At 32.8% G+C, this 14,659-nt stretch overlaps 1 protein-coding gene and 1 non-coding gene across 3 annotated transcripts in view; both read right to left on the bottom strand.

Moving 5' to 3' along the window:
• Positions 1 to 14,659, bottom strand: part of LOC145269567 (neuropeptide FF receptor 2-like) — a 390,189-nt gene that overhangs the window by 61,029 nt on the left and 314,501 nt on the right. The gene's annotated exons all lie outside the window — the stretch shown is intronic.
• Positions 13,167 to 13,369, bottom strand: LOC145274127 (U2 spliceosomal RNA). The gene has a single exon (XR_013866601.1). It is a non-coding gene; the product is annotated as a U2 spliceosomal RNA (small nuclear RNA).

Here is a 14,659-nt window from a genome sequence, read left to right as displayed (position 1 = left end):
TTTAATTTATTATATTATTAAAAATAAACTTTAAAAATATAATTCTCCTATAGTCTTTGCCCCCCCCCCAAATGTCCTTTCTACTTAAAAATTCCTTGGATTGGGAATAACACAGAATGTTTGAGTAGACGAATCTTTAAATCTTTATAAAATTGCTGGCCGTCCATTGCTCTGCATTTGGTCTTTGTTGTAAAGTCTGCATTTTCCTTAGTTGTGAAGTATGGTTTTCCTTACACCACAAACATAATGTAGTTTACGAATTCAATTGTCAATGTGCTGCTTACTATGTAAGTAACATCCTTAAATTTACACACTTGAATTAACATACATATTCCAGTAAAAATAAGATTGGGCAAGCCTTGCCATTCTCACCATTCCTCACCTACCTTTGATCTGACATTGACCAACACCTTCATGAAAATCCGGCGTGTGTCAATGTGTATGAAATAAAGTGTTTTAGAATTTTACTTTGGGCTGACTCAGAATCACTTGCGAATTTTAGAGTTAATCTCCATTCTCTCAATAGGGCCTTTCTCTGTCGACAGAAAGAATTCGACAAGTCATTAGACATATTTGGGAATATATTTTAATGGTTCCATTTTGTCTCCACTTGTAGACATATGTAACATAATTTTAAATGTTTTATTTTATTCGTATTCCCAACCGTCGGTCTTTTTCTCCCTCGATAAGTCCATTAAGTTTCGGGTCTTACGTGATTTTTTAATTTATATTTTTGCACGGACCAATGACTAACCTGATGAGTTTTTTGGCGAAAGGGGCCTTTCGGGTTTTGCCGGATATTTTCTTTAAAACAATTTACAAGATTTTTGCGGTTAAACAGCTATATGTGCGTGTGTTTGCGCGCGCCTGTATACTAATATACTAGTACAATTTCCATTCTAAAAGAAGACGAATTAATTCCTCGAACACAAAAACTTTGAACGCATGTTATGTTTAATTACGACGTTAACACAATATTATATTAAACCTGATATCTTACGTCATATTTTCAATTTGGATGAAAATTTATTACAAAAATATTGATTCTTGAAGAGGTTTAAACTTTTAGACGTTAAATTAAACTAGCTCAAGAAGAAACTTAGATTAAAGTTATATTGCCTTAATGGTATTTACTGCTCATCAATAAAAAGTCAATGGAAATTTGAAATATGTGAATTTTGAAATGAACATGTCTGCCCATACTTGGCCAACTAAAACTTCTTTGAAAGTCTCCTTAACAATTGGAATTTCAACAATGTTTTCAGTGGGTAACACACTATCTTACACTTATTTCACAGAAATAGAAACTATAAATTTCTATAAACCGATTTCCCCCTCTAATTGTCAACTTTGCTTAAATATAAGTCTAACTTTGATATAGTTTCCTTTAGTGCTACCATATAGGCTGGATGCTATACAAGGGTGCCTCCATAGGAATAAATTTCTGCTATCACGTCTAAAACTGAACTGAAATAAATTTTAAATAATCCACAAAATATATTAAGGGCAAAATGTTAATATGAAACCAGAATTTTCATACGCAACACACACACACACACACACACCCACACACACACACACATATATATATATATATATATATATATATATATATATGATTGCAACGTCTTGTCAGACGAGTGCCACTCCCTCAGATATTTAAAATCCATGAGCCCAAATGTCTGAGGGAGTATCTATACAAATATGATGTTACAGAGTATTAGCTTTGTACGACAGCTAAGTCTCTCTCTCGGTTCAAAATGTTGAGATCCAGTAACAAGCAAGAGCAAGATAGTCAGCAACAAATTAAACTGCAGACCAGCTTAGTGCGGGTACTGGTCTTCCGCTTTATAGTTTTTTTAAATCAGAGATTTGCTTCTCATAGAAAGGTTGCCTTCACCACGGCTTACGGGAGCCCTCTCTACACCAATACACATATACACACACACACACAAATATACACGGTGCTAGTTGGCCGTTGACTCAGAAAAAGAGTTCATTCGCCCTTTATCAGGTCATGTCACATGCTACTGGTACCATGTAACCCAGTACTACCTGCCTCATGGTCGGGTCACCGGCGACTAAACTGGTTCCCCCACCAGACTTGTTTGGTGAGGAGGGCGGCTAGTCTCCCTGAAGGATTAAAAACAAGACCTTCCAAAGGGCGAATATATATATATATATATATATATATATATATATATATATATATATATATATATATACAACCATTTAAGTGAAATGCCAAGATTAAAATGGAATAAAATAGGCGTGATAAATGGATCAACTTTAGAAAACCAATCTTAAGTTCAGCAGAGATTTACATTATAAAGTCAACACTAGAAACACAATGTAAGAAATAAAGGTGAAGGATAAAATAATGTTGGTTTACATCAATAAAACTTGAAAACTAAGCTTAGTAAATAATATTTTTGTTTTAAGTTTAAAGGAGAAAAACAAAGGTGGAGTTAAATAGAATATTTATAAATAGAATAAATATAAATAGAATCTTTATAGTTGGAAAAGAATTTAAGCACTTAAATCCTTAATTGAAATTAATAACATAAGGAGTAGAAAAATTAAAGCCAACAGCAACCTCAGAAAAATAGACCTTGAAGCATGATTAGGTTTAAATTTTGGAAATAAATCACAAGCCCAATAGGGATTTCCATAATAAACCTAAGATTTGAACATATTAGCCTAAAATTTAACGAGGATGATAGACTAATAAGTAAATGATAACACCATAATTGGAATTACTTAACATATAGAAAAATGGCAAAAGGGATATAATTTAAACAAGTAGAGTTACCTCCCTTATAACGCCGAAATTAACAAATAACCGTACAGAAAAATGGATTGCAACGAAGGCGGGGGGGGGAACATTTAATCTAAAAATTTAAAATGCAAACTAAGTTAGCATTGAATAAAAAGTAACACTAACCCTTTTTTCCTTCTACAATAAATTTAAATCCCAACCCATTTTTGAAATTAAACAAATAAGTGTATCGATATAATTGAAAATCGCCAATATGAATATTGGATACAAAACGAACATAGAATCGAACTGCAGACACTTGTGCCCCCACGACGTGGACAACCTCGACAAACTGCTAAATCCCCCCCACACACAGTAGAGATCCCTAGATGTAGAAGATCTTTCTACTCCAGTAGTTTCTTCCCCAGAACCACTAGACTCTGGAATTCCATTCCAGGTCCCTGCTTCCACAACTGTACTGACATGCAGAAGTTCAAGTGCAACGTGAACCGACATCTTTCTGCCCAAATCCCAACATAGTGCCCCAGTAGCTGCTGCCCCTGATGGTAGCCCCCTACACCACAGTGGCAATGTGCCTTGTTTGGGGTGAAAATGTAATTAAAATAAAAATAAAAAAATATTTTTTTTTTTTTTAAATGCAGAAGGAACGTAGAATATCAGGTTCGGAGTTGGGAGGGTTTGTAAAGTATGAAAAAAAGAATTCTTTTAAATAAATAACTTGGAGAAAAATAGAAATAATCTAAATTAAGAGAACGCAGGAAATTCGTTGCAAAGGTTATATGTATAATCGATTGAAAGATTTCAAAATAGAAATGCCGAAAATAGGTAGATATTAAAAAAAAATCCATAACAAAGTGAACACAGGGGGAAAAACCCCTCTGAAGAAAGAAATGTAGGTCCTTTTTTCATCAGATGAAAATGGATGTCATATTGTTCATTAAAGAATGTTTTCTCTCAACCTCTGAAGTGAGGCAGTTCTTGTTAATGTTTTTCACGTTTATAACGCTTAAAATTGTCCGAATAGTTGCGACACGATTGTAACGGATGATGAAATACACTAGTTGTTGCTATCACTCCGATCTTTGTTGCCTTCATTTTGTGAAAACTATATATATATATATATATATATATATATATATATATATATATATATATATATATATATATATATATATACTAGCAAAAGTGCCCGTCGTTGACTGGGTTCTAAAACAGCCTACAGAAAATGGATTATTATTTATGAAAGTATGATAGGTTATGAAAAGGAAGGGTTGTAAATTTTGGTTGAATTTGGGGATATCAAAACCAAAGCAAAATATGATGAAAGTAAAAATAAAATAGATTAACCCCATAATTTATTATACCATACCTGGTCACACTGAAACACGTATCACAATATTCTGTGGATCTATATTAAATTTAAAGTTTGTGCCTATTTCCATTCTATGGAGGCTATGCGTGAACGCAGACACCACAATTTTAATATACCATCCCTATTTAAGTAAAAACATACGTATCAAAGTATTCTTATGTACATCTATATCAGAAACACTTGTAAATGTTTTATTTTTTAATTTTTTAATTTTTTATTGCCATACTTTGTGAACAAGGTGCGAACGCAGACCCCACAATTTTAATGAAACACCGTTCTGCCAGATCAAACATACCCATTCCTGTGTCTCGATACATCTTTTATCATTATATGCAGTCAGTTTTTTAAAAAAATAGTCAACCATATAGGAGCCTATTCGTAACCAGACATACACACGCACACACACAGACATTCATCTTTATATATATATATATATATATATATATATATATATAGGAATTTCAGAATGTGAGGGATTATATATAATAAATTCCACAGCCAAGCAACGCCGCAGCCCAAAAGAGCTATGAGTGTCAACAAACCGGAAGTCGAAGACTCTGGTTTCGCCCTCATTTGGGCTCATCAGTTAGACACATCCGAACAGGGGATTCGAAACCCGAGCTCGGGTCTTGGACTTCTGGTTCGTTGACTGTCAAAGCTCTTGTGGGCTACGACGTTGTTTGGCTGTGGAATTTATTATATATAATCTCTCCCATTCTAAAAATCCCATCATAATTTACTCGCTTGGTTAGCATTGCTGGATGGCATTGTCCTTTCGTGTTGAAACTCCTACTTGTGAAACCTCGGCTTGGGGTTATTAGCTGGTTGGGTGATCGCGTCACTTATTGAGACAAAGTAGGTCTATTACACAGTCGGATTTCTTCGCGGTTTACTTGATCTGTGTTGGTTAATAGAATTTCTTGTGTTCGGGGCGTTTTGCTCAGTTGGTAGAGTGCTTGGATTTCGTATCCTGAGTTCGGATGTGTCTAACTTATGAGCCCTAACGAGGGTGAACCTCGGGTCTTGGACTTCCGGTTCGTTGATTGTCATAGCTCTTGTAGGCTGCGACGTGGTCTTGCTGCGGAATTTATATATATATATATATATATATATATATATATATATATATATATATATATATATATATATATATATATATATATATATGAAAGCTTCTTTCAGTCTTGAGAGATTATCGATACCCACTGCGCCCGGATTTTTTATGACAAGAGTTGTACACACACCAACTACATCTCTCTTGAGTTGACGTTGTTAAATACCAGTGGCAAATGAATGTTCACGACAACTTGAAACAATGCCGAGATAAGCGGAGAGCACATACAGTGCCTTGAATTTTCAAATACTCACCTATCTGGTATAAACCGGGTTTTACGTTATTTAATGTCGGTGGTTTGACGCGAACCGGTGTTCAATGTGATTGTGCCGTATATATATATATATATATATATATATATATATATATATATATATATATATATATATATATATATATATATATATAGGGATCATTTAATGAATACTAAAGTACATTGTACATCGATTTATAGAAATTTAAACACATATATCCGTAAACAATTATCAAATGCAACCATTCAGGAGAAAGTTGAATACCAATTACGAGTCCAGCAAATACCCGTCCTCTTAAATAAATTCGATTACCAATATTGCAGTCTATTTTTCTAACTAGACCTATATTCTTTTCACTTTCTTGTAGGCTTATCTGTTTAGTTAGTTTGTAGACTTTCCTACTTGGAATGATTGCATTGTTTGTTTTCTATTTATTTAATGTTATCAATTGAGGAGATATTTTATAACAATTAGAATATTTATGCGTATTCCCCCCAATTATTATTATTATTATTATTATCATCATCATCATGATGATGATGATCATGATGATGATGACCATGATGATAATAATAATAATAATAATAATAATAATATCATCATCATCATCATCATCATCATCATCATCATCATCGGTCGTAATACACGCGTAAATATGATATTTTTATTAATGCAGATTACGTATACGCTTAAATATTTTTTAATCCTTAATATTTCGTATATCTATATATCTATAACCCTGAAATTGTCTGCCTGTCTGTCTGTGTGTGTCTGTGTGTGTAGATTTCCTTACAAAACTACTCTGTTAATTTTCAGTCTACAGACTCGAGATTTGATATAAAATTTGAGAAAATCTTTTTAAACGGGTTTTGGTCAGAAATTTGGCCGACAAGGAGTCAAAGTTCAACGATGCAACCTTTTAAAACTCTACCAAACTCCGCCAATTTTGGGTCTTAAAACTTGAAAATTTAAATGTAGGTTACTTGGACATGGATCAAAAAATTTAAATTTATTTGAGCTCAAAACAATAAACGTTAAGAGGTATAAAATTTCGGTCAAATTAAAAGAAAATGACTTCTGCCGTCTCTGCATAATTACTTAAGATTATTTGGTCTAAACATTTGAAGTTTTATATAAACATATATGAACTTATGAAGAATTCTTGGTAAAATTATTGATTACAAAAAATAGATGATTTAAGTGCCATCAGCTGTAATCGAAACCGAAACCAAAACTTATGAAGAATTCTTGGTAAAAGTATTTCTTACAAAACAATAGATGATTTAAGTGGCATCAGCTATAATCGAAACCGAAACCAAAACTTATGAAGAATTATTGGTAAAATTATTTATTACAAGAAATGGAAGTCCATAAGAATCAAACAACAGTCACTCGAATGTAGTCGTGACACACAAAATAAATAAAACACATGATATCCTATTAATATATACACATAATATTGGAGCCGATATATATTAATGATTAAAAAAGCAAAAAAATTATGACTCGTGCTCCACCACTGAGAATAGAAACCAAAACGTTTAGCTTACGATATACTTTTTCCTGACAAGCTATAAAGACATGTTTACTACAAGGTTAAAAATTTAAAAAATGAACCAATAGCTATTACGTTACGCATGCATATTTGTAATGCCGTTATTCGATCATCATCTGGAAAATTTTATTTCTTGAATTTTCACACTTTTGCACAGATATTCCTCGGCTAAAACACAAATATAAAGTTTTGCATGAGTTCGTATACCCCATATATGAAGTTTTATATCTGTAATCCAAAAAATGGCAGAGGAGTTTGGTAGGCAACATTTTTAAAACAAATATATATACGCATACATAAATGTATATAGAAGCATGCTTGTGTTTACTATAATGATTTTACGCAAATATTATGCAAGTGTAAACAATGTAAAGCTCTGCATAAAAATAATTACACGTAAGAGTTTACTAAAGATGATCATTCCATAAGAAAACCGAAAATCTAATAGGGAATTAATATAAATGAATGTTTAAAAAAATATGCAAATTAGCGAGCTCTTCTGCTAGTGAATGAAATTCAACGAGCCACATACAAAAGATGCGTGTTTTCTTTCTAAATAAATAGAAAACAAAAGGTTTTAATATGAATATCAATACACAAAAAAAATAAATTATAAGAGTATAGATAGATCCATATAAATTAACATTTGTTCAGTTCATTTGCGAGTACCGATTTCATGAACTAGTGGGGAGAACTGCCGATTATCAACGCGGTGATTGTAGGTTCAATCCACGGCTAGGGAAAGGTGTTAGTCTAGCCGCTCTGATGAGTTGTGATACAACGAAACAGTAGTCTGTTGATTACTATATATATATATATATATATATATATATATATATATATATATATATATATATATGAGAAAGAAAATTAAAACTGTAAGTTGAACTTTACAATCAAATCTCTTGTTCGACTGAATACTCCAAAAAAACAAGTTACAAAGTCCTTATTCCTTATTACTCTTCTCATCAGGGGACATAAAGAAATCAGCAAAGTATATTTGTAGCAATACTAGAATTTGCTAGTTATGGCACTAAGTGAAACTGCAATTTATTGTAGTTATAAATTGGCAAGGAAAGAAGTGAAAAAATGTTGGATATGTAGAAAATATAAAAACAAACCTAAATCTAAATCAAAGAAAAGCGAACATAATGGACATTTATATATATATATATATATATATATATATATATATGTGTGTGTGTGTGTGTGTGTGTGTGTGTATTGTTGGTTGGTTGTTTTTGTTTTACGGCATATCAACCTTTCTTAGGTTATTTAATGCCGAATCCAGTGATTTTGAAGGACAATTTTTTAATAGAATATATTTGTTTTGTTTTTTTTAGTCAGTTTCTATTCAACTCATAGTTTGGACCCTAACAGATACTACTACTCCGAGTCAGAGTGACCTTGAGAGCAATGCCAATTAAGGGGTGGTTCCACACTCCTCAAAGCCCGCAAGCTGGGACCTCACCATCGGATATAGTTTAAGGTCATAACCAGAATCCATATATATATATATATATATATATATATATATATATATATATGATTGTTGAGCTGGATTAAATCCGACGCTATGAAATAAAATGGAGGTGGAAGAAACTTGATACTCAACGTTTCGCCCGATTTATGCGGGCTTCTTCAAAGGGATGGTCATTGACGAGAGAGTCGGAGGATTGGGGCTATATATAATGATGGGGGAGAGCCGCGTGTTTTCCTTATGTAAATTAGATGTCAAATGTACATGTATTTTTCTCTCATAAAATGTATATACATGTACATATGACATCTAATTTACATAAGGAAAACACGCTGCTCTCCCCCATCATTATATATAGCCCCAATCCTCCGACTCTCTCGTCAATGACCATCTCTCTTGAAGAAGCCCGCATAAATCGGGCGAAACGTTGAGTATCCAGGTCCTTCCACCTCCATTTTATTTCATATATATATATATATATATCCTGTGGAAAACTGTACTTAGGATTGCCTGGTAGGTGAAACCTTTAATTCACAGCCGTTCCTCTACGTTTAAGCAGTAATGTGTATTGCTTTTGAGTGAAACAAAGTCAAAATAATAAATAAACATAGTTTTACCCAAGCATTGTAGACATTGTAATAATGTTTATGGCAAAACTTCATTGTTGTCACTTTATTTGTACCAGGTGAAGTTTAACATTACTCCTCATGCCTCTCACTGCAAATGTTTCCAACCATCTGGCATCGATGTCAACACGTCAAATATTTTATCACTTTTCTAACTGAATAAAAAAAACCCTGATAAATTTCGTTATCAATGAGGACTTTTTTTAAATTTCATTTTTCTATTATTTCTGTAATTTTTAAGATTAGTTAGCTCTAGAGTTGGGCGATAAAGAAGAAGTTGTTTATAAAAGGTTCATGGCAATTACTGAAGTTTATTATCTACTGTGTGTTTATTAATTCTAAATCCAGATGTCAAAAATTAAAGCAAGAGTTATTTCTTTTAAAGCAATTTATAAATGAGAGAGAAACAATGTAGAGATAATATCAGACAGCCAGAGAGTGTATGCGGTAGAGTATGAGAAATAGAAAGAGCGAAGAGAAGGACGTATAAGGGGTATGTAAAAGAGCAAAACGGAGAAACACACGTTGAGAACAGAATTAGAGAAAAAGAAAGAAAGAGAGAGAGACAGACAGGCAGACAGAGAGGAAGAGAGGTAGGTAGAGATCGTGAAAGAACGATAAGAGAACGATAAGGGGTAGATGTAGGTTGCAAGAATAATTAAGCATGTGAGATAAAAACTGTTAGAAAGAAAGAAATATCAAAAGAGAGAAAGAAGGGCGGAGAGAAACGAAACAAAAAGAGAGGAAGAGAGAAAAGAGAGACAAAATTGAAAAAAAAATAATAGGGGGGGGGAAGTAAAGCGAAAGAATTAATATTCATTGTGTTTTAGTGTGCAAATTAAATGACCTCACATATAGCCAACGTTATAAATCATAAGGTCACAGAAGGACGAAACATAATGTCACGAATATCAAAAGCTTGTGGGATCAGACTACTTTGTTTGGTCATACATCGAAAGCATAACTAACATGACTTCCCACAACACCAAAGCCATCCTGATCCCTACCATCCGACTAATATTCGTCGAACCTCTGCCGGCCCTTGTGGAAGAGACATGCTCCCAGTTCCGAACCCGTAGCGAGGCAGTGATTGAGGTCGAAAGCGGTTAGATTGAATAGATATCAGCTCTACTAGATTATCAAGATACCTGAATTGATTTTTTTCAATAAAAGTTCTAAAATAAATTTGTGGTATTGTTTTCTTTAGGGTGCAAATTTATCAGTCAACCCTGTAGTGGACATGTGAACTTTAGTTATGAATATGAACATTTTCCTTCCAGTTAACGATAAATTTTCTCTGTTTAAGGCATGGGGTAATGGTTTGCATTTTAATTAGAAACGAGAAATATTTTGCTCTTTAAACGCTCGTAGCGAAAAATGTGTGTGCTTGTGAGAGAGAAAGATAGTAATAAAAGAAAGAGAGAGAACTGTACATAGAAAGATAGAAAGTATTGCTTTGAACGAGTAGAAAGAACGAAAGAAAGATAAATTGCGCATGCATAATCTATGCGTGTGTGTGTATCATTGAATACCGAAGAAATGACAGAAAAGCAGATGAGAAGGCACGTCTTAGTTCAAGTAATTGATAATGACAGAAAAAGGGGAAGACCGTTTTTTTTTTTTAAGAAACAAAACAGGTTCGTTTCTGTCTGTCATTCAATATATAATCTTTCTGTTTTTCTCCATTCTAAAAAAATAAAGCACAGCGGACTCATGAAAACGCATGGAAGGGAACGAGTTAGACGGTAAGAATCAGACACACGTTTAAGGTTTACTCGTACGGAAAAAAAATACTTATGGGATTCAGTGCCTAACTTTGCCATATAAACTCCTGTGTTGTCAACGGGTGGTTCACGATGTGATAATTGAATTCTGTTTCGTTATGATGGACGAGCTTCATGGGACGGACCAACGCAATTTCAATGTCACATAAACAACCAAAGAGAAGAAACTCTATAGAGGGGCCTTGCTGTTTTATATTTTACCTTACGGCTTATATTACACAATTCATTTCTATAACCATTCATCATAAGTAAATCACACACACACGCGCGCACGCTGATATACATAAATAAATATAGATATGTGTATGTGTATGTATGGTTTTATTGAATCTTAGGTAAATAAATTACATGTTCACGACAATAAGAAAGCTGCTATTTCGGTTGAATAGTGACCATCATCGGGCGATCTAAACTTCTGATTTGAAATAGACATAATCCTCCGACCTTTCCATGAAATCGGAAGTTTACGGCATCCCACAATGGTCATTTTTTGTTATTGTCGAGACTATCTAATGTGTTTACACAAGATAAAGTAAAAATATATTATACTTTTTTCAGGGAGCCCTATGAATAACTTGTAAAATTTGTTGTTTTTCTTTACTTTTATATACGTTTACAACGGAATTATTATATATTAATACATAAACAATGGATATGTAGGAATATAGTTAACCCTTATGATAATGGAGAAACTATTCCAATCATAACCCGTCTCTCAGAATAGTGTATATATATATATATATATATATATATATATATATATATATATATATATATATATATATATATAACCAGCTCAATAGAAGAGACGTTAGATCTTTTAGAGCTTAAGAAGAGTACAAAGGGTGGGAAAAGAAATTCATCTATGAGCACTTAGTTATGTAACAAGTTATTCAAAACAAATAACAGAATACAGTACGATCGTTTCATAGTTTATTTTTATACAATATATTCATCAGCACATACACACACGCACATATATAATTAATAAACTAGCGTAATAAAAATGAAAAAAAACTACAATCAGTTACCTGTAAATCAACGTTATATATGTATATATATATATATATATATATATATATATATATACATATATATATATATAATAAAAATTACAATTAAATTTATCAAAATGATCCAAGATGGTAAAATTAAAGTATATTATAAATATTAAAGAATTAATATTTATAAAGTTATCTCAGCCAGATGTAAAAGCTCGATAAAACCAAAAATTGAAATGGGTTAAAAAAAACATATTTAATCTTAAAAGAAAACACTAGATAAGTGGATAGTCCTTAATCCGCGGAGTTTCGAAGGAATACTTTCCTTCTCATCAGAGGGTAGGAATTAGCAAAATCCGGGATCGGATTTTGCATGCAAAAGTATTTGATGAAACAAGTAAGTCAAAGATCTTACTTGAAAACAAAAAAGGTGAAGCAGAGGGAATATGGTGAAGAAAAAGGTGATTACAGATTTCAAAGTGTTTTTTAATATGTTTTATTAACTGTTTGCTCGTTATATATTTATATATATATATATATATATACATATACATATACATATACATACATATATATATTATTTAGTGCTACAAAGAGAGTATTTGCATAAGGGAAATAGTTGCTTAAGCTGTATTTTCTTGGAGTTTTTAGTTTGTTGCTAATCAAATAATACATCAAGAAAAGGCAAATGAAAATGGACTAGTCAGTATCAAATTAGATTTTCCAGCTTAACCGTTCATAAAGTTTAATTTTAACAAGGCCGATAGCCTTTAGTCGCGTGCTTACGTGTAATGAATGAAGGCGTGAATGTAGGATTAACATGAAATTCTTAAAAATAAACTAAAATGACCGAAAAATGGGCTGAAATGACTTAAATAAATAAAAAGTAAATGACTTAGAATGACTTTAATGAACTTAAGGATGAATTGAATGACCTTAAGAATGACTTGAATGCTTAAGAAATAACTGGAATCCTTTTATCTTGCCCAAAAGGCCAAGAAAAGAGTATTTATTTGCTCTGCCACCGAGCAAATAAGGCACAAGGCGGATTTTTAATGTGAGGAGTGAAGGGGAAATGGGGAGTAGAGGAGCCGGATAGTGACAATTGGTAGGAAAGTTTGCCCCTACATTGACCAAGGTCTTATATGTGAGGTTGGTATTTATTTGCTCCCCCACCGAGCAAATAAGGCATAAGGCCGATTTTTAATGCGAGGAGTGAAGGGGAAATGGAGACCAACTCCCCGGGGAGTAGGAGAGCTAGATAGTGATAATTGGTATGAAGGGTTTCCCCTACATTGACCAAGTTTTTATATGTGGGATTGCCCCCACATATGGTCTTTCCTTGCAGTATTTGACGGAACAGATACTACACTTTGATCTTGGCCAAAAGGCCAAGAAAAGGGTATTTATTTGCTCCCCTACGGGGCAAAATAAGCACAGGCCCGATTTTTAATTTGAGGAGTGAAGGGGAAATGGGGACCAGCTCCCCGGGGAGTAAGGGAGCTGGATAGTGACAATTGGTATGAAGGGTTGCCCCTACATTGACCAAGGTCTTATATGTGGAATTGCCCCCACATATGGTCTTTGCTTGCAGTATCTGCCGGAACAGATACTACCGACGGAGTGACTTATAGAGTCGCTTGCACGCGACTAAAAATCTAGTAAAATGAGGTATATATATATATATATATATATATATATATATATATATATATAACTACTTCGTTTAGTCACATAACGAAAGTATAAATGTATGCGTAAACTTTAAGTATTTTCTTCAACAGTGCTCAATATGTATGTAGAGCTACGTAGTAAGTTATGAAAAATATATGGCCATTAAGCTACACAGAATATTCCGCGTTTCATCCATCTGAGGAATCCTAGCGTGGATGAAACGCGGAATATTCTGTGTAGCTTAATGGCCATATATATTTTATAAATTCATATATATATATACATATATATATATATGTATATATATATATGTGTGTGTGTGTGTGTATATATATATATACACTAGTTTCTTCCCTAGTTTGTCTGTTTATTACACTACGAAAAAGTCAAATATGATTTTTGAAAGACAAACCGCTTCGAAGAAGACGAAGAAAGCGAATCTAGCAACCCTGAACAAGAATAGCGAAACCTCCCTTTTATATAACCTTATATTCGAATATTATTATAATAATATATGACCATTGCTGTAATAGGATGAAAAAAGGTATTCGTAGTAATTTGGACAGGATGCAATTCTTCAGCAAAAAAATAAGTCAGCTAAACGTTACGTGAAAAATGCACATTCGAAAGCAACAGCAAAAAAAGAAAAACATTATCTGTCAAAAGGTGCTGGACTGAAGGAGTACATTCAAGGTCACAGCTTACAATGAGATGTATTATGTGTATTGAACTATGTAACACAATATTCCTTTCTGAGTATGTATTATTACGTATGAATTTATCTGACTCTGGTTAGTTTTATTATTAATACATACACACTATTTTCATAGAAATGTTTCAAACTCATATTTGTTGCGCGTAATTGTTTTTTCTATCCAAAAACTAATTTTTTGCTCTATTCAGACAAATATTAGCTGTTTCAAAACATATTTGTTTACTAAATAGATAGAGTCTTGCAAGTTAGTAATATTTCAGTAAAACTGAAATTTCTATATAACTTATTCCACGGTTACGTGAACA

The sequence above is a fragment of the Euprymna scolopes genome, chromosome 4 (genome assembly GCF_053919585.1).
Source record: "Euprymna scolopes isolate OS-2025 chromosome 4, ASM5391958v1, whole genome shotgun sequence".
Taxonomy (NCBI): domain Eukaryota; kingdom Metazoa; phylum Mollusca; class Cephalopoda; order Sepiida; family Sepiolidae; genus Euprymna; species Euprymna scolopes.
Note: the sequence above shows the minus strand (reverse complement) of the source record. Positions and strands in the feature narration are given on the sequence as shown.